The sequence below is a fragment of the Triticum urartu genome, chromosome 6A (genome assembly GCF_056163025.1).
Source record: "Triticum urartu cultivar PI428250 chromosome 6A, HENAU_Tu73, whole genome shotgun sequence".
NCBI lineage: Eukaryota > Viridiplantae > Streptophyta > Magnoliopsida > Poales > Poaceae > Triticum > Triticum urartu.
Genome location: NC_141878.1, coordinates 174,536,449 through 174,561,159, shown reverse-complemented (window position 1 = coordinate 174,561,159; position 24,711 = coordinate 174,536,449). Strand labels below are relative to the sequence as shown.

The 24,711-nt window shown below is 44.0% G+C and overlaps 1 pseudogene; it reads left to right on the top strand.

The window, feature by feature from the left end:
- The first annotated feature begins 2,909 nt into the window (after window positions 1-2,909).
- LOC147964629 (uncharacterized) overlaps window positions 2,910-24,711 on the top strand; it is a 56,720-nt pseudogene continuing 34,918 nt past the window's right edge.

Here is a 24,711-nt window from a genome sequence, read left to right as displayed (position 1 = left end):
GTTCAGCAGTTTTTGGATCCTCGGCCGGCTTTGTCACCTTTGCTTTTTTGGGATTTGCTTGGCCACTAAAGGAATTTGAATGAGTCAGTATAATGATGCGAATATAAAGGTACAGAAGAAGGACAATTATCTTTACCCGAGGGCGGTCTTGAAAGTCGACAATTGAGTTTGTGATGAATCACCAGAGGAGGAACGAGAAATCTCGTGCAAAGAGTGGAATCAAAATTGAGTGATTGATAAAAGTAACTCGTTGGTAAATATAAAGGGTTAAAGTTAAAACGAACCCCATTTTTGGCGTTTCCGAGGAGTATTCGGTAAGCCAGAGGGTAAATCGTCATCTCCACCGGTCCGGATCTGGCGGCGGTTCTCATGTTGCTGTCATTTCAAAAGAAAATGAGGATCTAAATAAGCCAAGGGGTGTGAAAACCTTACTTTTTGGGTTACCAGCCGAAGTTTCTGCCTTTGTAAAGGTTCTGAGTAGGAGGAAATAATAGTTACCTCTTCTTCGACTGCCTGGATGGTACTCGTGTCATCCTGACAATAGTCAGTGTCAATAAGATTATTAAAAAACAGGCCAAGAGAGTCAAGGGCTACCTCGGACTCAGAGATGTCATCCAGCTTGAATAAATCAGAGGCAGTCGGTTTCTTCTTAGATTTTCTGACGGTCTTCTTGGCGGCTATCGCAGCAGCTCTAGCTTTTTTGGCAGCCTCATGGTCATATTTGACTTTCCAAAAGTCAGATTTAGTCTTTGGAAAGATAACATGTTGAAATTCACGCAAATACTTAACTGCTGAGGAAAAAGAAGTCAAGAAGATTTACCTCTGTTGCCGGGTTAAGCTTGCAGAAAGGATTCAACCCTACTATGCTGCAGTCTTTATACTTGCTATTGACAAAGTGGTTGCCATTTCAACAATGGCTTCTTCGGTCAGACGCAGGGAGCTATGACGTAATGGATCATCTGTTCCTCCGGTATAGTTACACATCAAACCGGGTCGGCGGCTCAGAGGGATGATCCGCCATGCAACCCAATAGCGGATCAAGTCAACTCTAGTTAAGCCATTTCCCAGCAAAGCTTGAACTTTTTTGATTGTGGGGACAAGTTTCTTGCGTTCGACGGTTGTAAGTTTATCAGGGAGTTGGTATTTGGCGTCAAGACGATCAGCGTGGTAACCCGACATTGGATTTTCATCAGACGGCGAGGTATCCTTGCAATAAAACCATGTTTGATTCCAGTCCTTAGGATGGCTTGGCAGAACTACAAGAGGGAAGATGGCATCTCGTCTCCGTTGAATTGAAATCCCGCCAAGTTCCAAGCTAGGACCATTGGTATATTGTAAGTGCATCTAGTGCCCCTTAGTGATTTTGGTGTATTGAAGACTTATAGGTTAAGGGACTAATGTGTTTTTGAGTGTACACATGTCTATAAGTCTATGAGGAGTTTGATAATTACAGAGAAAGTCGACCCCTAAAAATGAAGTTCTTCGACTAAAGACTTTGAATTTCTAAAGACTTTTTGAAGACTTTGAAAGTGAAGAAATTGGTGTGACCTTGAAGACTTGGCATTCATTCGAGGAACATGAAGCGTGGAGACTTTTGTTTTCATAGTTTCATTTTCTCTTTCTTGAGTCATAGGAAACACCGTACTGTTAAAGGGGGTCGAGGAAATACTAAGGAAAAATTTCCATGTGATGCTCAACTCAAAATCCTACACCTACCAATCCCTTCGAGTGAAGCCATTGGAAATCTCATACAGTTCAGTCATATTCTTCAGTGACAGAGACGAAGTTCTTTCGGTCTATGAGGAATTTGTTCTGACTGAGGAGTTAGGAATTCACCAGTGCAGATTGCCTACATAGTGAGGAACCTGATAGCCATGAGGAATTTGATTCTCACAATTCCGGCCGTTGCTGTGCTATGCGCCAGCTATCCCAAAATATCTACCCGCCTAACAGTCATATAATTGAAGGGAATTTATGTCTTATCATGTCGGGCTGCTCCCAAGGCAATAAATAGCCGCCCCCTACAACCACTAGCTGGTTGGCTGCTCCGAGAGAAACTGACACTTGTCATTTGAGAGCATCCCATCCTCCGAGGACTTTGAGCGAAAATCATCAAGTGAGGAAAACCCAAACCCAAACACCTACAAACCCCAAGTGATTGAGCATCACTGAAGAGATTGATCCTGCGTGGATCCGATGCTTGTTACCTTTGAAGACTGTGCTTCTTCCAGACGGTTAGGCGTCAAGGTCTAGAGCATCCAAGAGGAATTGTGGATCACCGAGTGACCAAGTTTGTGAAGGTTCAGAAGTCACCTGAAGACTTACCACGAGTGATTGGGCGAGGTCTGTGTTATCTTAGCTCAAGGAGAATAAGGTGAGGACTGTGTGTCCGGGACTGTGCGTCCTCAGGTTTAAATACCTAGCCGCTCCAACCAGATGTACAACTGAGACAACAGTTGGAACTGGTCTACCAAATCATTGTCTTCACCAAGCTCACTGGTTCTATTTCCTCAACTCTTTCATTTCCTCATAACTGTGTTGAGTGCTTGTTCATATCTGTGTTTGAAGACTTTGACTGAATACTTTCTCAATTTCCTCAGTTCAATTTCTTCAGTCTATTTGTCTTCATCCTGTGTTATCCTGTGCTCACGCTTCCTGTACTCTATGCTTGTCTTCATTTCATCATGATGACTATGCTTGTGTTCTGTTATGTTTACTTTTGAGTACTTATTCCGCTGCTAGTAGTTCTTCACTAAGGAATTTCCTCACCTGCAAATTCCTTAGTGAAGAATTCATAAAAATCGCCTATTCACCCCCCTCTAGTCGATATAACGCACTTTCAATTGGTATCAGAGCTTGGTACTCCCTTGTTCTGTGTGATTTTGGTTTAACCGCCTGGAGTTTTAGTTATGTCGACCACAGGTATGATCAAGGTCTCTGCTGGGTGTCCTACCTTCGATGGGATGGACTACCCCTACTAGAAGAATAAGATGCGAATGCATCTTGAGGCAATTGATAATGATCTCTGGTATGTTGTGGAAAATGGTGTTCCCTCAGTCACACCTTCTCTGAATGCTACTGATGTGAAGAGATTCAAGCAACTCGATTCTCAAGCGAAGAATATCATATGTGGCCATCTGAGCAAAGGACAGTATGGAAGAGTGAGTGCTTTGGAAACTGCTAAGCTTATCTGGGATAGGCTGTCCAAGGTGAATGAAGGAGTCTCAACATAGCGTGACTCTCGAGTTGATGTTCTTCACAATATCTTCAACCGCTTCAAAAGACTCGACAATGAAAATGTTCAACAAACCTTCGATCGCCTCACTGACATCTCAAATGAGCTTCAAGCACTTGGTGCCACTGACATCACCGACCATGAGGTGGTGAAGAAATTGCTGAGATCGCTTGATTCCTCATTTGATACTCTATCATTGATGATACAAGAACGTGCTGATTACAAGTCACTTGATCCCGCTGATATCCTCGAGAGGCTAAATACTCATGAGTTCCAGCTTGCTGAAAAGAGAGATCTCTATGGTTCGAGCTATGGGAGATCACGTGCACTAAAGGCCAAGGCAATATCTGAGTCCGAAGATGAAGACTCGGGTAGCAGCCTTGGTGATCCTGAAGAACTAAGCCATGAGCTATCACTGCTCGTGAAGAAATTCCAGAAGTTCTCAAGACGTGCTCGCTTTGGAAGACCCTCAAGGAGCAATGATTCCTCATCCAGTGACTACAACAAGAGGCTTTGTCACAAATGCAAGAAACCTGGACATTACATTCAAGATTGTCCTCAGTGGGAAAAGGAATCAAAGAATAAGAAATACAAGGATTACAGTTCTGATGATGCGAAGAAAAAGAAGAAATCCTCAAAATCTTCATCATCAAAATCCTCAAAGTCTTCATCTCACAAGAAGAGCAGCTCCAAGAAGGCTCGGGCATTCATTGGCAAGGAAATGGACTCTGAGGCTAAATCTGAAGAAAATGAGGAAGAGGAGGCATCTGAGGAGTCCGAATCTGGTGTGGCGAGCCTAGCCCTCACTACTGCTTTCGTCAGCATGTCTATCTTCAACACTAAATAAAATGACCTCACCAACAAGGCTGATGAAGGCAATGATGACTACGCTCCCACCTATTGCTTCATGGCAAAGGGTGCCAAGGTACTCAAATATACCTCCTCTGAATCAAGTGAGAATGAATCTGATGAAAACCTCAAGCCCAACTATTCTAAACTTGCTAAGATTGCTGTAAAACAACAAAGGGCTTTTGAAAAGGTTCAAAACATGCTAGACAAAAGTGATGATATGTTGGGTGAAGAAATGGATCGCACTAAAGCCTTGACTGAAAATCTTCAGAGACTTCAGACCAGGTTTGACAACCTTCAAGGTCATCATAACACTCTCTTATCTGATCATGAGAAGCTTTCTTATGAATTTCTTCAAAGAAAGCAAGCTCTTGAAAAGCTAAGAGTGAGTTACGAAGATCTTCAGAAGGAGCGCGATTCATTACTTGCTCAACAAATCAGCGTTCTCAGGAAGAATTTGTTCCTCCATGCTTGAAGTGCATTGAACGTGAATCTGCTAATTCTTCACCTGAATGTTCAAATGCTGTTAATGTTTCAAATTCTTCATCTGCCTCCGCTATCACTAATTCCTCATCTGAGGACACTTCTAGTATCACTGACGATGCAGGGCTGAAGGAATTGTACATGACAAGCATGTACAAAAGCTTCAAAGGGCATCAGACTCTTTGTGATGTGCTTAAAAAGCAGATCCTCAATAGGAACCCTAGGAAAGAGGGTATTGCCTTTGAGAGGAAACTCAATGCTGATGGTACATATTGGAAGCCTGAGCAGTACGCCAAAACCTCATTGGTTGCTGCAAAGGGACCTCCAGTTGATCCATCTAACTTATCTGGTTTTGCATGTGAATCTCCTCATTCTGATGATGAGTCATTTGACTCCAACTATAAACTGTTCAAAAATCAGAATGGTGAAATATTTGCTAGATATGTTGGCACTAACTGTAGGAACAGTCCTCCTATGAAGAAAATCTGGGTTCCCAAAAGGTGCCCTGAAAGTCTTCAGGTGAATGTCCTCAGGACACCACCTGTGAAGAATAGGAACCCCAGATCAAATTCTTCATATGGACCAAATTCCTTAAAAGGATCAAAGTCCGCATATGAATATCATCGCGCTAACAACTCTGTTTCGCAGGGAAGAGCTAAGGGCTATGAATATGGGCATTATTCTTCTAATCATTATGTTCATAAGTCCTCGAAGAATTTCTCTGCTTATTCATATGCTTATCCTAACCCCTCTTATGTGAAACGAAATGGACTAGCTTCTATGCCACCTTTCTCGTATGGATCTCGTAGAATGATGAACTCTTTCCCACCCCTTCAGATGTGGGTGGTGAAGAAAAAGAACTAATCTCTTCTGCAGGGTCAGGTCTCCAAACGTACGTAATTGTTTGAAGAATTTGCTGGAGACCTGAGTGTGCCTGATAGGACGCAGGCTAACCATGAAGAAATGAACTTTCATTTCTCACGTCCTCATACTGTTTTATCTATTCTATTGTTTGATGAAATTGATCTGATGAATTGATGTCATATTCTTCACTGATGAAGTATATGAGTTTGTAAGATGCACTAATTCATCTGCAGGATGATCAACCCAAAGCCACTGAGTGGGTCCTCAATAGTGGATGTACAAATCACATGACTGGTGACAAGAATCTATTGATGGATGCTCCATTATCTCCGTCGCATCTGAAGCATATCATCTTTGCTGACAAAGGCAAAAGTTAGGTATTGGGTCTAGGTAAGGTTGCGATCACAAAGGATCGACACATGGACAAAGTCATGCTTGTCGAGTCCTTAGGATACAACCTCATGTCTGTCTCAATGCTTTGCAATCTTGATATGGTTGTTGTCTTTGGCAAGTACCATTCTGTTGTAGTTATGGAAGCTGACAATTCCAAAGTCTTCGAAGGATTTAGGAGAGGAGGCATGTATATTGTTGATTTCTCTACACGACCACAACCAGCCGTGTGCCTACTTGCAAAAGCTTCAGAAGGCTGGCTCTGGCATCGACGACTTGGTTATGCAGGCATGAGGAATTTGCACACGCTTGTGAACAAGAAGCATGTCATTGGCATCGAGAATGTCAAATTCCTCAAGGATCACTTATGCGGAGCCTGTGAAGCTGGGAGGATGACAAAGGCTAAGCATCTAGCAAAGACTATCATGACCACCACTCGTCCATTTGAATTGCTTCACATGGATCTCTTCGGTCCTAACCATTATTCTACAGTATCAAATGAGGCATCTCAATATGGCTTTGTTATTGTTGATGATTACTCTTGATACACATGGGTACACATTGTTACTTACAAACATGAAGTGCAGGAAGTCTTCAAACGATTTTCCTCGAGGGCTTCAACCAACTTTGGTGTGAAGATGAAGCACATCAGAAGTGACAATGGAACTGAGTTCAAGAATTATGGTCTTGATGACTATCTTGATGAACTTGGTATTAGTCATGAGTTATCTGCTCCTTACACTCCTTAGTAGAACAGCATTGTGGAGCGCAAGAACATGACTCTTGCTGAGATGGCTCGCACTATGCTTGATGAATACAAAACGCCTCGTCGTTTCTGGATTGAGGCAATTGATACTGCGTGCCACATCATCAACAGAGTATATCTTCACAAATTCTTCAAGAAGACTGCCTATGAACTCCTCACTGATAAGAAACCTAATGTAAGTTATTTCAAAGTCTTCGGTGCTAAATGTTGGATTAGAGATCCTCATCACAACTCAAAATTTGCACCGAAAGCACATGAAGGTTTTATGCTTGGTTACGGAAAGGACTCGCACACCTACAGAGTCTTCAACAATGCTCTTCACAAGGTTGTTGAAACTGTAGATGTGCGGTTCGATGAAACTAATGGCTCGCAAAGGGAGCACCTACCTACTGTCATAGATGAACCAGCACCTGAGGAAACTATCAAGTTCAAGGCTACCGAGGATGTCATTCCTACCGAAGAATCTGCTAAAGAATTCATTCCAGAACATGAAGAACGTCGAGCTAATGCACCTGAAAAAATACTGAAGAAAATGGTGCTGAAGAAAATGCTGATCAAATTCATCAACGACAACCAGCTCATCCTCGCATTGCAAAAGAAGTGCAAGTTGAAAAGATCATCAATGACATTAAAGCGCCAGGTCCTCTCACACGCTCAAAAGCTTCACATTTATCTAACTTTTGTGGGCGCTATGCTTTTGTCTCTATCACATAGCCCAGTAAGGTAGATGAAGCATTTTTGGAGCCTGAGTGGATTCATGCCATGCAAGAAGAATTACATCAGTTCAAGCTCAACAACGTCTAGGAACTGGTCAAACGTCCAGATCCTCGCAAGCACAATATCATTGGCACAAAGTGGATCTATCGCAACAAGCAAGACAAAAATGGCCTTGTGGTAAGGAATAAGGCATGACTTGTAGCTCAAGGCTACACACAGGTTGAAGGAATTGATTTCGATGAAACTTTTGCACCTGTTGCTAGACTTGAGGCTATTCGCATATTACTTGCTTATGCTAACCATCATGATATCACTTTATATCAAATGGATGTGAAAAGTGCATTCCTCAATGATAAGCTTGAGGAATAAGTATATGTTGCTCAACCCCAGGTTTTGAAGATCCAAAGAATCCTGACAAAGTCTTCAGACTCAATAAGGCCCTCTATGGCCTCAAGCAGGCCCCACGGGCGTGGTATGATACTTTGAAGGAATTCCTTATGAAGAAAGGCTTCAAACCCGGTTCACTCGACCCTACTCTTTTCACTAAATCTTATGATGGTGAATTGTTTGTGTGCCAAATATATGTTGATGATATTATCTTTGGCTGTACTGACCAACGTTATAGTGATGAATTTGCCTATATGATGAGTGAAGAATATCAAATGTCTATGATGGGAGAATTGAAATTCTTCTTAGGTCTTCAAATTCATCAACAATGCAATGGCATATTCATATCTCAGGAGAAATACCTCAAGGATGTACTGAGGAAATTCGGCATGCAAGATTGCAAAGGTGTCAAAATTCCTATGCCCACAAATGGCCATCTATGCACTGATGAAAATGGTATTGACTTTAATCATAAGGTATACCGCTCCATGATTGGTTCTTTCTTGTACTTATGTGCACCTAGGCCAGATATAATGCTTAGTGTTTGCATGTGTGCCCGATTTCAAGCTACACCGAAGGAATCACACCTAAGGTTGTGAAGCATATTCTTCGATATCTAGCTCACACACCAACACTTGGATTATGGTACCCCAAGGGCTCGGCTTTTGATCTCATTGGATATTCTGACTCTGACTATGCTGGTGATCGTGTGGACCGCAAGTCAACATCTGGTACATGTCAATTCCTCGGATGATCTTTGGTCTGTTGGTCCGCGAAGAAACAGAACTGTGTATCACTATCTACTGCTGAAGCTGAGTACATTGCCGCTGGTTCTTGCTGTGCTCAATTGCTATGGATGAAGCAAACTCTCAAGGACTACGGCGTCAACATGAAGAATGTGCCTCTCTTCTGTGACAATGAGAGTGCCATCAAGATTGCTCACAACCCAGTTCAGCACTCAAAGACAAAGCACATTCAGATTCGTGATCATTTTCTTCGTGATCATGTGTTGAAGGGCGACATTTCTATTGAGTATGTGAAGACTGAAGAACAGCTAGCCGATATCTTCACAAAACCCTTGGATGAGAAGAGATTTAGCAAGTTGCGGTGTGAGCTAAATATCCTAGAATCTTCGAATGTTCTCTGAAAAGGACACCCATCCTAACACTTATGCAAAATTGATGACTTAGATGTGCAACACATGAAGAAACGTTTTTCTTCAATCAATGAAGAATAACACTCTAAGTGTGATGAAATTAACGAAGAATTTGATTTTCAGAACCCTACGACAATTGTACGCGGTGTCTGAAATCATTATTCTTATACGGTGGGTCACGCCACCACTAAAAGTTGAAATTCCTCAGTTGTTCAAATTCTTCAACTTTGCATTGTCTTCACTGTTTCCGTCGTTTTTCTTCATTAGCTATATATATATATATATATATATATGAGTTTATGTCCTCTACAACATTCACTTATGGCTATTTCTTCAAGTTGGTTTTTCTGCTAAGTGAATGTGATCGGACCCTTCCCCCTCTATGCTATACTCAACCCAATCTGTTCACAAATTCTTCATGTGCATTCTATTTGAAACTCGTTCAAAATCTTCACTGTATCCTTGTCACCTGAAGAATTTGCGAACGGAAAGTTAAAACTTATCTTATCCAAATTTTCGGCTTTGCCGCTCAAACCGTTTCGCATCCCATGATATACTTATCTATTCACCCACGATCTAACACGATCTCCACTTCTCAGTACGTGGGTGACACATGTCATGCGAATGAGAAGGGTCAGAGGCACATTCGTCCAAATTCTTCGGGCGAACAGTTTTTCACCGTGGCTATAAATACCCCCTCTCCCCTACCTCACTTCCTTTACTCCGCTCGACCTCCTTCTCCAGCTCGAGCTTCTCAAACCCTAGCGCCGCCGCTACTTCATCGTCGCCGGTGAGGAAGAGCTTCACTGCCTCGACCTCGTCACCGCCGTACTCGCGCCGGCCGCGGAAATCTTCACTCCGCCGCCGCCATAGCCGTCTTCCTCTGCTGAGTTAGGGCGTGGAAGATCTGCACAGACAAACTTCACTTCTCCACCTCACAGTTCATCATGTTCTTCGTTCAGGGTAATTAAAAGATACTTTTACTGCCCTTTGTGATTCAAATGATTATCCACAAAATCTTCAAAGGTGTTTTTCTTCAAATCTTCACACACTAAACACCTCACATGTCATCTGTTCTTGATTCATTTCTCTAAGCTGCAAATTTCTCTTCAAGATTCCTCAATTGTGCGGATTTCTGATCTGTACAACTCTGGGACCTAAGACTAAGAACGCTCAGTGAAATTCTTCAAGACTCGCCTGGTCAAATTCCTCAAACTTGTTATTTTTACAAAACCTTCTGAGAACGCATATGACCTCTCCAAATTCCTCGCAACTATACTCTGTTCACAGGTACTCATGTCCGCTGCTGAATCACTAGGTTCTCATCAACTTAACTCATTTGCAGCGTTCCTCGAAGAAAAATTGCATACTTCTTCAGAGAATTCAATTGTTCAAATTCCTCAACTGAAGTAAATGGATGACGGTAAGAAGCCACAGAAAGGAGGAAAGAGGCCTGAAATCAATACTGCCTTTGAAATCCCTGATGACATATACAAAGATTGTTGCACTCCTGATGAGGCCAAGTTCGGAAAAGAGGACAAAAATCAGCGCAAGGTGCGCATATAGAGGATAGAGAGGAGATGGGCAAGAGAGTGGAGGGAGTACATATATGTTACTCCCAAATACATGAAGAAATTCACACTCGATCCTCCATGCCCAAGACCTCCATTGGCACCTGGCCAAATAGCTGATCCCACCAGCCTCAAGCGTGGTGAGGACTATCCTGATGAATGGGCCAAGAGCTAGGCCAAGTTGGCTAGAAAAGATAGAGAAGCTGTGAAGAAATTCAACAAAGACTCTGCTGCTGCTGCTGCTGCTGCCGCTTAGGCCTCTGTCAAGCCTAAGAAGGCCATGTCAAAGAAGCCTGCGCACAAGCCAAGTGCTTCGCCTTCAGTGCCCTCAAGGCCAAGTACCTCAGCAATGCCCTCACGACCAGAATCTTCGAAGCCCTCAAGGCCAATTCCTCATGCTGCTCCTCCTCCATCCAAATCCTCAGCTCCTCAAAAGTCCTCAGCTGCTCCGATAAAGTCCTCTGCACCTATGCATCTTGCCACGTGCCAAAGGACTACAGGCGTCTCTATTGCCTCAGGAGCTTCAGCTAGTTCCTCAGCTGCACCCAATTCTTCAACGGGACCCTCTCTGCTGAAGACAAAGGCCACTGCTGGACGAGGTCCTCGCCCTAGTCCTCAGAAGAAGCAGGTCGCCTTCCAAGTGCCGTCTGAAGAAGACGAAGCTGATGATGAAGAACTTGCTGAGATCATCAGAGATAGGCAAGTCAAGGCCGCTAGAGCCAAAGGCACAAATGTGCCACTGCTTTTGGATCCAAGTTTGATTCTTGACTATATTGATCTCTGGCACAAGGACCCAAACGCTCCTATGCCTAATTTCAAGTTGACTCCTGGCCAAAGTCACATGCTGACCCATTTCATCCAAGAAGAAAAATGGAAATATGAGAAGGCTAGGCAGATCAAGAAAGTGCAATATAAGAATGAGAAATTTCCGAAGAACAACGTTGTCACTATGACAACTGATGAACTTGTAAAAATCCAGTCTGAAATCAAAACCCTCAGCGATGACTTCAAAGCCTACTATGCTGATTGGCAAGGAGCCAAGGTCAGGTTTGTTAAATTGACTGAGAAGTTCACCTCACATGTTGCAGCTCCATTGCAACAGGAAATTCCTCAGGCTGAAGCATCTGCTCAGCCAATTGAAGAACATGCCAGCACCGCTGATGACTTTCAGGCTGCTGAAGAAAATATGAGTTCCAGGGCTGATGACTACATTCCAGCCGCTGAAGAAATTGCCAGGGCATCCACTAGTGGTGAGCCTGAAGAAAATGAAGAAGTTAGGGCAACTGCATCAGTTGTGCCTGAAGAAAATCAACCAGATTCCTCTGCTCCTCATGCGCCTACACCAACTCCGATCCTTCCATCTGCATTAGATGTGAAGAAGACCAAGGCTGCAGAGCGTGCATCAGTGAAGAAAAGGAAGGCATCAACTTCATCAAATTCTTCAGCCCCGAAGAAGATGAAGCCACTGACAAGCTCGTTTGCAAACCCAATTGATGTTGTTCCTATCTCAACCATGCCATCAAAGGACCTTGTTCCTTTTGATGAAGAATATGTGATTCCAATTGAATCCGATGAAGAGAATCCCTCTGCTGCTTTGTCAGAGCAGATGGATGAAGAAATTGAAGCGGATCAGATCCCCTCAACACCAGTTGTTTCTTCGCCTATGCCTCAGTTCACAGCTGAAGAGGCCGGTGTTGAAGAAATGGGAGATGAAGATGTGGACATTGGTTGTACCACACCCGTGCTAAGTGATGACTTTTGGGAAAGTCAGCATCCCAACTCTCCACTGTTCACACCTTTACAGCAAATACCTCAGTCCCCTGCACAAACTGTTCAAATGGGCTCTGAAGAAACTCACCCCACTTCATCTGTACGTGAAGAAATTCCAGCCACTAGTGTTGAAGAAACTGCTGCTACTGAACATCTGAAGACACAGACTGCCACTGAAGAGGAACCAGAAATTCCTCAGCCTGAAGGACCTGAGATTGTGATTCCTGAGGTTGTGATGCAACTCACTGACACTCCTCTACCCAAGCCAAAGGATCCATTCTCTAGGAAGCAAAAATTCAAGGCTGATGATTTCTTCGGCGAGCACGTATTCTTCACAAACTACAACCCCTATGACTCTGCTCGCATTAGGAAGAGGCATTTCTGGACTGCCAGCCAGGATAATTTCTATTCCTCAGTGCTGTTCAACAAAGACAAAATCTTCTACCATGAGCACATTCCCCACGTGGATATGGAATCTCTGTCGTGCTTCGTGCCAGTTCTCAGTGTTCTTCATGACGCTGGACTGTTAAATTTCTGCACTGACATCTATGATTGGAATGAAGAACTCATTCTTCAATTTTATGCGACACTGCACATCACAGGAGATTCTGAAGATGTGAATTCATGGGTGCTGGACTGGATGTCTAAAAACACTCACTACACGGCACCAACTACTGAATTGCTTCGTGCTTTACCACTCAGTCCTCCCCTTGAAGCTACTCGTTGCATCTATAGTGAACCTGAGCTTACAAATCACTACATGCAAGTTCTGATGAAGCCTTTGAAGCCAGGTCAGGCCCCACAAACCAAATTCCTCATGAAGGATTTACTCTATGTGCCCAGAACCGTCTATCGCATTCTGATGAGGAAAATGAGTCCCATCAAAGGCCAGGACTCATCTGATGAGGAAATTGTCGGCATCATGAAGAATCTGGTTTTCAACATCATTCATGGCATTCCTGTCAATTATCATGATTTCTTCATGAGGACTCTGGCAAATGTTGCACTTTCACCATTTGAGCTGAAGCCTTATGGACCATGGATCATGAGATTCCTCAGGACAAGGTCTTCACTCAACTACAAAGCTGATTTTCATAATCACCTCAACTACTTGCCCCCGATTGAAGTCCTCAAGCGGAACTATTCCTCAGCTGATGAAAAGGGCAAGGCTCCGGCTGTTATTGAGGAAGGCATTCGTCCATTGGATGGTCAGTTTTGCAAGGCTAGATCTTATTCCACCAATGATGACTCTGCCACACATGACTCTGCCACACATGACTCTGCTGCCAATGCACCCAAGTCTACTCCCCAAGCCACTGCTCCTCGTGTGATGACTGACCGTGAGCTTCTGCTTAGTCTTCACCAGAAGGTGGATCGAAACCATAAATGAGTTAAGCGTCAGTTTGGTTCACTTCTTCACAACATGACTGCTACACACAATGCAGTGAAGAAAAACCATTACTACCTCCATGAAGTTTTCGGGTCGCACCTGGGCCATTCTGTCACATCTATATGGTGAAGAAGATCTCAAGAAAATGGGTCTCAAGGAGGATTTTGACTGGTCTGCACCTCCACCAAAGAAATATAAGAAGGTCAAGGTTCCTCCTTTGGTGTCCAACTCCTATTCTTCATCGCGCGACACCGACGAGCATGAAGACGTGGACGACAGTGCAGCAGGCCCTTCCACGACAAACGACCCCAACAACGCTGGTGCTCCTTCATCAACTTGATATTCTTCAGGGGCGTTAGTCCTCATTTTTGATCCTTTTGGTCATTCGATGACAAAGGGGGAGAATTTTGAGTTAGTATTCGAGCGGGTCTGTCTATATGGGCGTTTTTTTGCTAAGTTACAACTCTTGTTCTTCTGAAACTTTATTGGATCGAGTTGTAAAATTAAACCCGATGGTGCTCTGATACTTTTGATGTGTCTTTCTGCATGCTTATTCCTCATATATGTTAATGCACGCATGCTGAATTACATCAGTCACCATATTTCATCATGCATTTCAAATTCCTCGTTATGATATGTTAAATGCGTGTATGAATTACAAGATATAGGGGGAGATCTCCATGATTCTACTCTTCAAGTGTGCAATGCTTCAAAAGCAAATTCCTCATCATGCACATCTTCAGGGGGAGTTCTTCTATATCTTGCAATCAAATTCCTCAATATCAGTATTTACACTTCATATGTTTATCCCCGTTGAAAACTTAACCTATATTGTCATCAATCACCAAAAAGGGGGAGATTGTAAGTGCATCTAGTGCCCCTTAGTGATTTTGATGTATTGAAGACTTATAGGTTAAGGGACTAATGTGTTTTTGAGTGTACACAGGTCTATAAGTCTATGAGGAGTTTGATAATTACACAGAAAGTCGACCCCTAAAAATGAAGTTCTTCGACTGAAGACTTTGCATTTCTAAAAACTTTTTGAAGACTTTGAAAGTGAAGAAATTGGTGTGACCTTGAAGACTTGGCATTCATTCGAGGAACATGAAGCGTGAAGACTTTTGTTTTCGTAGTTTCATTTTCTCTTTCTTCAGTCATAGGAAACACTGTACTGTTAAAGGGGGTCGAGGAAATACTAAGGAAAAATTTCCATGTCATGCTCAACTCAAAATCCTACACCTACCAATCCCTTCGAGTGAAGCCATTGGAAATCTCATACAGTTCAGTCATATTCTTCAGTGACAGAGATGAAGTTCTTCTGGTCTTTGAGGAATTTGTTCTGACTGAGGAGTTAGGAATTCGCCAGTGCATATTGCCTACATAGTGAGGAACCTGATAGCCCTGAGGAATTTGATTCTCACAATTCTGACCATTGCTGTGCTATGCGCCAGCTGTCCCAAAATATCTACCCGCCTAACGGTCATATCATTGAAGGGCATTTATGTCTTATCATGTCGGGCTGCTCCCTAGGCTATAAATAGCCGCCCCCTACAACCACTAGCTGGTTGGCTGCTCCGAGAGAAACTGACACTTGTCATTTGAGAGCATCCCATCCTCTGAGGACTTTGAGAAAAAAATCATCAAGTGAGGAAAACCCAAACCCAAACACCTATAAACCCCAAGTGATTGAGCATCACTGAAGAGATTGATCCTGCGTGGATCCGACGCTTGTTACCTTTGAAGAGTATGCTTCTTCCAGACGGTTAGGCGTCAAGGTCTAGAGCATCCAAGAGGAATTGTGGATCGCCGAGTGACCAAGTTTGTGAAGGTTCGGAAGTCACCTGAAGACTTACCACGAGTAATTGGGCGAGGTGTGTGTGACCTTAGCTCAAGGAGAATACGGTGAGGACTGTGTGTCCGGGACTGTGTGTCCTCGGGTTTAAATACCTAGCCGCTCCAACCAGATGTACAACTGAGACAACAGTTGGAACTGGTCTACCAAATCATTGTCTTTACCAAGCTCACTGGTTCTATTTCCTCAACTCTTTCATTTCCTCATAACTGTGTTGAGTGCTTGTTCATATCAGTGTTAGAAGACTTTGACTGAAGACTTTCTCAATTTCCTTAGTTCAATTTCTTCAGTCTGTTTGTCTTCATCCTGTGTTATCCTGTGCTTACGCTTCCTGTACTCTGTGCTTGTCTTCATTTCATCATGATGACTATGCTTGTGTTCTGTTATGTTTACTTTTGAGTACTTATTCCGCTGCTAGTAGTTCTTTGCTAAGGAATTTCCTCACCTGCAAATTCCTTAGTGAAGAATTCATAAAAATCGCCTATTCACCCCCCCTCTAGTCGATATAACGCACTTTCAATTGGTATCAGAGCTTGGTACTCCCTTGTTCTGTGTTATCTTAGCTCAAGGAGAATAAGGTGAGGACTGTGTGTCTGGGACTGTGTGTCCTCAGGTTTAAATACCTAGCCGCTCCAACCAGATGTACAATTGAGACAACAGTTGGAACTGGTCTACCAAATCATTGTCTTCACCAAGCTCACTGGTTCTATTTCCTCAACTCTTTCATTTCCTCATAACTGTGTTGAGTGCTTGTTCATATCTGTGTTTGAACACTTTGACTAAATACTTTCTCAATTTCCTCAGTTCAATTTCTTCAGTCTATTTGTCTTCATCCTATGTTATCCTGTGCTTACGCTTCCTGTACTCTGTGCTTGTCTTCATTTCATCATGATGACTATGCTTGTGTTCTGTTATGTTTACTTTTGAGTTGTTATTCCGCTGCTAGTAGTTCTTCGCTAAGGAATTTCCTCACCTGTAAATTCCTCCATGAAGAATTCATAAAAATTGCCTATTCACCCCCCTCTAGTCGATATAACGCACTTTCATATATTCATTCTGGCGGTTCAAGTAGAAGTATTCTCTAAAAAGTTCAACAGTAGGTTCTTCTTCAAGATAAACCTCACAAAAAACTTGGAAGTTACAGATATTTGATATGGAATTGGGTCCGATATCTTGCGGGTGAAGTTTGAAAAAATGCAGAACATCTCTAAAGAATTTTGAGCCAGGTGGCGAGAAGCCCTGGTTCATATGATCGGTGAAGACAATAATTTCACCGTCCTTCGGCTGAGGTCTCTATTCAGACGGGTCAGGAGCGTGATAAGACATGACACTTTTTCCGGTAAATATCCAACATTGACAAAGTCTTTCAAGGTTCTTTCGGTGACTATGGAAGGGACCCAGTTGCAAGTTGTCATCATCTTTGGAGGCATGGTGAAAGGACGATCTGAAAGGAAATAATTTGCTGGATCAAGTTATTTGGTGGGATTGCAAATCAACAATTATAGTGCATGTTTATAATGGCGGCTTAAGAGAGGGCTAATGACATATGAAGTAAAGGTAAGCCGGCGGAGTAAGACACCATAACTAAGATATTCAAGAGTGGCCAAAAACAAAATTGGCTAAGTACTGAGACAAACAAGTTCCCCAGATCAAGGTTACAAATTTGGATCTACCACTGTTCGGAAAAAGGGAATAAATTCATCTACAAAGGTGACACTGGAAAAGCAGAGGATCCCTAGAGGAGATCTGTCGCAGTGGGATATAACCTAGTACGAAAACAAGTACTAAAACTACTACCGCGCAAGTTCCCTGTGTTTTTTTGGATCTAAACTATGGATCTAAACAAAGAAAAAGGCAGGGCAGTGATGAACACGGATGAACACCAGCAAACCCTAATGACGGATCCATGACAAGGGACGGAGGACTTACTGATGTTGTTCGGACAGTGGGGTAGCGCCGCAGTTCTCTGGTCCACTCAGGGCGATGCAGCGGCCGGAGTCGAGGACGAGGACGGAGGTCGACGGCGGCAAAGGTTCGTGTGGGATGATGCATTCGGAGGAGGAATAAAGGAGAAGGATAAGAATGAGAGGTGGCCTTATGGCCCTATTTATAAGGAGACAGGAAAACAGGCAGGCGCGAAAGACGAGGAGGCCGAATGAGGGTTATCCAGCTAATTGGACGCCTCAATTTTTGAGACATTAAGATAAAGATCCAATAAAGATGATGTCGTGGTGGGTTTCCGAAATTCTTGGAGATGACGTCATGGCAGGTTACAAAAGTTGTTGAAGTGGATATGGAAGGATTTTTCTAAGTCTTGGAGATTGACATGAACAAAGTTCAAATCAACCTAGGCCTAATGTTGGGGATATAACTATTAGGTATGACCCGTCCAGGAGGGGCCGGGTCATCCCTATGACAATTCATCTCAATGAAGCCCAAGAGCTTACGACGGTTTATAGATAGGCTTAATAGAGGGCCTAGACCCGAAGGCGGCTTAAGGCCCATGAGTATAAACCGCCATGTATGTAAACTTGTATTGAAAGGCATATGTGAAAGGTCACCGAGCCGGATATGTTGTATAAGCCGACCGGGACTCTGAGGACCGCAGGGCGTTAACCCATGTATATAAGGGGACGACCTAGCGGCGGCTTAGGACAAGAAACAACAGATCAAGAGTCAGGTCAAGCGTATTCGCTCCCTGCTCATCAAAACCCTAGCAATACCAACTACAAACTGGACTAGGCTTTTACCTTCATCCTAAGGGGCCGAACCAGTATATACTCCTTGTGTCCTTTTGTCCTGATTAACCCCTTTAAGCTAACCTCAATGCGATGGCTCCACGACTAAGTCTCACAATAGGACATCTGCCATGAAAATTCCACGACACCAATGATACTTCTATTTCTGATGCTGAAACACAATTTGGTAATGAACATGAACCTAGTGATAATGTTAATGATGTTGTTCATGTTGATGCTCAACCTAGCAATGACAATGATGTAGAGATTGAGCCTGCTGTTGATCTTGATAACCCACAATCAAAGAATCAACGTTATTATAACAGAGACTTCGTTGTTAGGAAGCACGGTAAGGAAAGAGAACCATGGGTTCAGAAACCCATGCCTTTTCCTCCTAAACCATCCAAGAAAAAGGATGATGAGGATTTTGAGCGCTTTGCTGAAAGATTAGACCTATCTTTTTGCGTATTGTGACATCCTGATTTTTGGCCCTTTCTTTTTCTTTTGTTTTTCTAAGGTTTTTTGCTTGAGTTTTCTTTTTCCGTGGCTTTGTGGTCTGGAAAGTGAAGAAGGTGAACTCTTCTTTGCTTCCAGAGTGGCTTGTCATACCCAAATCCTTCCCTGGACCCTTTCATTTTCATCCTAGCCCAAATCCCAATATTCTTTTTATTGGGAATATTCCTTTTCTATTAAAGGAATAACTCAAATTGCCCTAGGTTGTGAAGAAACCTTTATTTCCATCACTCCTAAATTTCCCAAATAATTCTCATAAATTTTTTGGGTCATATCTTTCTCAAATATGGAAAAATATTTTATTTGTCATGTTTATCATCATGCTCAAATAATTCATTTCCTATTCTGCCCTAAATGGCACATTGTGAAGCAAGTGCTATTTGCCTTTTCCCAATTGACCTCAAACTCTTTGGACACCTTTTCCTGTCCATATCATTGCCACATGCCAAAATGCAACCTCATTTGCCTAGTAATTATCCAATTATGATTTTCCAAAGTTTCTATCCAGAAAGAAGCTTTGTGAAGGAGGTGCAAGCTAGGCATATCCAAATGAGTTGCCATTTTGCATGATCCCTCATATCATCATATAATAGCCCTCCACCAAAGTTGATCTCATGTCATGCCTCTATGTGAGCTCATCTTCAATTCTTTGATTTTGTCCAAAACTTCAGTTTGTGAAGCAAGTATATTTTATCTTGCTCCATTATGGCTGTAAATTTTTCTAGGCCTTCTATTATCCATATAACCTACCTCCACCCATTTTGGGCATGGTTCATCAAGCCATTATTTCTCTAGAATGTTTCCAAGATTCTGGACAGAAATGATGTTTGTAAAGCAAGTACCATTTTGGATGGTCCATTTGGTATGAGCTTTTTACAGAATCTTTATAAGTCCATATCATGAGGATTTGCCAAGTTGCATCACATTCCATAACTCCATGTGAGTGCATCATCCAAATCAAGTTTCTAGACCAAAAATGCAGTTGCAAAGCAACTACATTAAATCTTGATCCTAATCTTCTCCAAGTTACTAGGATGAAAGTCATTCTTACCCTAAACCTACCAGACAACTCCTTTGCTTCCAAACCCCTTCCTATTGATCAACTGTGCTTGGTCAAGTTTACTGCAGTAAACTCCAGAGCTCACTTACCATCTAACCACTACATCTTTAACCAAGTTACCACCTCAGTTGCAACCTACCCAGGAAGGACTCCACCCCAAACATCGTTTGGCATCGCTTGTGACACTGTGTGCACCAGTGCGCACGGTGATCACCTCTCTGGCATGCCATGGACGCGAGCTGGATGGTTTCTTGCTCAGGCCCCTCCCCCTCTCGTCGGCTTCGTGCGCGTGAGCGTGTCCAGCAGATAGCCCTCGTCGTAGCCCACTCCCTGGACCCCTCTCCCCCTCCGTCCTCTTGCTCACCGACGCTCGCCGCCGCGTGACCACGGGCGAACAGTGGGCATTTGGCTCTGTTCGTCACCGTCTTCTTCCTCCCCGTGCTCCGTGGGCTCCCTCTGCCTCGTGGACTCCTCCCTGCGTCTCCCCGTCGCCTTCCCCCGAGCTCGAGCGCACACAGACGTGTCCGCGGTGCCGGCCACTCGTCCGCAGCGACGCCAGTGCGACAGCCCCTCGGCCGGCTATAAATAGCCATCCCCGGCCTCATTCGAGCTCACCACCAGCCTCGCCTCGCTCCTCTAGTCCTCCCTAGTGCCTTGCACGAGCTCGAGCCGCTCTCCTCGACCCCCATCGCCACCATGGCCGCCGCGAACTCCCTCCTAAATTAGCTCTAGCCCGAGCCCCCTCTCCATCTTTCCACTTCCAGTAGACAGCCCGAAGCATCCTGAACCTCCCCACATCTTCTCCTCCTCCTCGGGTGGCCTGGAGTGCCAAGTCCACATCGCCCGTAGCCATCGTCCGCCGTCCTCGAACTGCCCTCGCCTCGGTGCTCCTCGGTGGCCGTGCCCTACGCCATCAGATGCACCGCTTCCTCCCGAGCACGCCGGTGAGCCGAGTTCCGCGGGAGATGGCCGGAGTCGGCGGGACTCGCCGTCGAGGCGACCGGCCTCGCCTCTGCCTCTCTCGAGTGCGGGAGGAAGAAGAAGGAACGAGGGAGGAGAGAGAGTCAACAACGGGCCCCACCTGTAAGTGACCCAGGAGCCCAGCCCCGCTGCTGATGACGTGCATAAGTGGAAGCGCCCCGGGTGAGTGCGTTTTCATTTGCCCAAAGGCGTATTTCCAGTTGTGCGCTTTCATCGAACGAAAGCGTACTTCCTTCTTTCATCAGCCCAAAATACGTTTTCCTGGTCAGAAAGCATATTTCTAATTTTGCGCCTCTGCCTTTGCTACCTCTTGAGCACTTGCATTGGTTTTCCCTTGAAGAGGAAAGGGTGGTGCAGCAAAGTAGCATAACTATTTCCCTCAGTTTTTGAGAACCAAGGTATCAATCCAGTAGGAGGCTACGCGCGAGTCCCTTGCACCTACACAAAACAAATAAATCCTCGCAACCAACACGATAAGGGGTTGTCAATCCCTACACGGTCACTTACGAGTGTGAGATCTGATAGATATGATAAGATAATATTTTTGGTATTTTTATGATAAAGATGCAAAGTAAAATAAAAGCAATGAAAATAACTAAGTATTGGAAGATTTAATATGATGAAGATAGACCCGGGGGCCATAGGTTACACTAGTGGCTTCTCTCAAGAGCGTAAGTATTTTACGGTGGGTGAACAAATTACTGTTGAGCAATTGACAGAATTGAGCATAGTTATGAGAATATTTAGGTATGATCATGTATATAGGCATCACATCCGAGACAAGTAGACCGACTCCTGCTTGCATCTACTACTATTACTCCACACATCGACCGCTATCCAGCATGCATCTAGAGTATTAAGTTCATAAGAACAGAGTAACGCCTTAAGCAAGATTGCATGATGTAGAGGGATAAACTCATGCAATATGATGAAAACCCCATCTTGTTATCCTCGATGGCAAAAATACAATATGTGCCTTGCAGCCCCTACTATCACTAGGAAAGGACACCGCAAGATTGAACCCAAAGCTAAGCACTTCTCCCATTGCAAGAAAGATCAATCTAGTAGGCCAAACCAAACTAATATTTCGAAGAGACTTTCAAAGATAACCAATCATACATACAAGAATTCAGAGAAGATTCAAATATTTTTCATAGATAAACTTGATCATAAACCCACAATTCATCAGTCTCAACAAACACACCGCAAAAGAAGATTACATCGAATAGATCTCCACAAGAGAGGGGGAGAACTTTGTATTGAGATCCAAAAAGAGAGAAGAAGCCATCTAGCTAATAAATATGGACCCGAAGGTCTGAGGTAAACTACTCACACTTCATCGGAAGTGCTATGGTGTTGATGTAGAAGCCCTCCGTGATCGATGCTCCCTCCGACAGAGCTCTGGAACAGGCCCCAAGATGGGATCTCGTCGATACAGAAAGTTACGGCGGTGGAATTAGGGTTTTGGATCCGTATCTGATCGTTTGGGGGTACGTAGGTATATATAGGAGGAAGAAGTACGTCGGTGGAGCAATAGGGGGCCCACGAGGGTGGAGGCCGCGCTGGGGGGGGGGGGGGGTAGGCGCGCCCCTACCTTGTGGCCTCCCTGTTGGTTACCTGGCGTAGGGTCCAAGTCTCCTGGACCTTATTCGTTCCAAAAATCACGTTCCCAAAGGTTTCATTCCGTTTGGACTCCGTTTGATATTCCTTTTCTTCGAAACCCTAAAATAGGCAAAAAAAAACAACAATTCTGGGCTGGGCCTCCGGTTAATAGGTTAGTCCCAAAAATAATATAAAAGTGGATAATAAAGCCCAATAATGTCCAAAACAGAAGATAATATAGCATGTAGCAATAAAAAATTATAGATACGTTGGAGACGTATGAGCCTTATCCACTCAGGGACCCGGCTGTGAATATTATTTTTACAGAAAAGTCCCTGATCTTCTACACCTCATAACTCCTCAACCGTAACTCTGTTTGAGGTGATTCCAAAGCCCATTTCTTTGTATCGTCGAGCCCGTTTTGTTGGTCACACTTTCACCATGTGTTAATATTCTGAAAATGACCCTTTTACCCTTGCACGTAAACAGCCCCTCCGGGAGAGAATTGTTTCCGGCAAATCTTTTCGCGGCTTCACCGCACTTCTTCCCGGTGTCTTCTTCACCCCCAGGCAAGCCACAATACCCGCTTGCATGATAGTCATGCAGTAGCCATGGTTTTCAACTTGAATATTTATTAAATGATTGCTTGTTTAAAATATGGTTATCGTTGTTTCGGTAATGCTTCTGGGTTAGTGCTTACTTACTTGCTATGTGGTTATGCACCTGGTTATCATGCCCTGCCAGTTGCTAGCATTACTTTCATATTTCCATGCTTGATAGTAGTACATGTTGGGTTGGTCATGTTCTTCGGTGCATGACTAACGTCGGTTACAAAGTACTGTTAATATGTGTTGTTCCTTTGATGTTAGTTGGTTAAGTGTTACTCGGTAATGTTATTGATGAGTTCTTGCATGGTATTTATGGTTGATGCTAGTGGTCATGTTATGCTATGAGTAGTTTGATATCATGCTCATGCTTTGTAAATGCATCATGTTATTTTATAATGGCTCAGCATATTGCATTCAATTTTAACTGGATTAAATTGAACTTGAACAACTGTTGGCTGAGTCATGGTGCCACCATATCGAACTGACCAGTGCAACCACGCTTACCTTTATGGGAAGGTCCTAATTGGGTCTATTGTCGTGCCTCTCGCCGGTGCCTCCAACTAGGGAAGGTTATGGGCGCACACTATCCTGATCAGGTAGGCAGACATAACCTTGTGTGCCAGTTGTTGTTATTATGGATCCGGTCCCCGTGAGGGACATTGGCCACGACGGTGGTCGTTGTGTCTTTGGTAGACACGGGGACACCCAGGACTAGCCCAGTTGGGAGTGTGTCGGAGTGGCCGGGAGAGTGTCATAGCAGTAGATCGGTTTTTTCAGAACGCCATTGGTCCATCCGAATGGGAGTGCGAGGCCATGGGGTCCGTAGTGTGGGTACAGTGTGCTAACCTCTGTGGAGTGTATACTAAACCTATCGATAGCCGCACTCGCGGATAAGGGCCCAGTTCGTGTCGGTCACACTATGAGTCAACAGTAATAATAATAATGTGCTTAATAACAACCACGGCTCAATGAGGAGATAAGTTGGTTGTGATCGCCAGAAAGATCACCGTTTGAGACACTACAAAAAAAATACACTTCCGTGATGATACATGTTTGTCACAGTAGGTCGCATTTTCTGTCATACCTGTGCTGTCGTAGAAGTGTTCCATGACATTACCAAAATTATCATCATGGAAGTGTCCACTTCCAGGACGATAAATCCCGCGTCACAGAAGTGCTTTCGTCAAGGGTGACCGACACGTGACATCCACCTTAACGGAACGCCGTTAAGCTATCGGGTTGGGTTTTGGATCCGATAACCCATTAACAGTCCCGACCAATGGGGATTTTCCACGTGTAAAATCATCATTGGCTGGAGGAAACACGTGTCAGCTCATCATTGGGATAGATGTCATCCACTCATTGGACAGAAGGCGCCTATGATACGTCGACACGTGGCATGGCCCAATAGAGGCCCATTCCTGTGAAAAGGCCGGCCCGTTTGACTTGGTCAAAAGGTGGCGGGCCGGCCCATGTAAAGCCTGTTAATGGCCTGTTCGCATATAGCCCATTTACAGCCTGGTAACCCAAGGCCCGTCACGCCCTATCCAAATTAGGCCCAGTAGCGTCATCTAGGCCACCCAATATGATTCCAGCCCATTTTCACATCTGGCCCATGTATAGCCCATGACGTCTTTCGGCCCATATGAGGCCCTATGTAACTCTTGGCCTATTAACAGCCCATGGTGAAACTGACCCGTAATGAATAGTGTATCACTTTACACCCATTAACGGCCCGTGGTGAAACTAGCCCGTAATGAATAGTGTATCACTTTATAC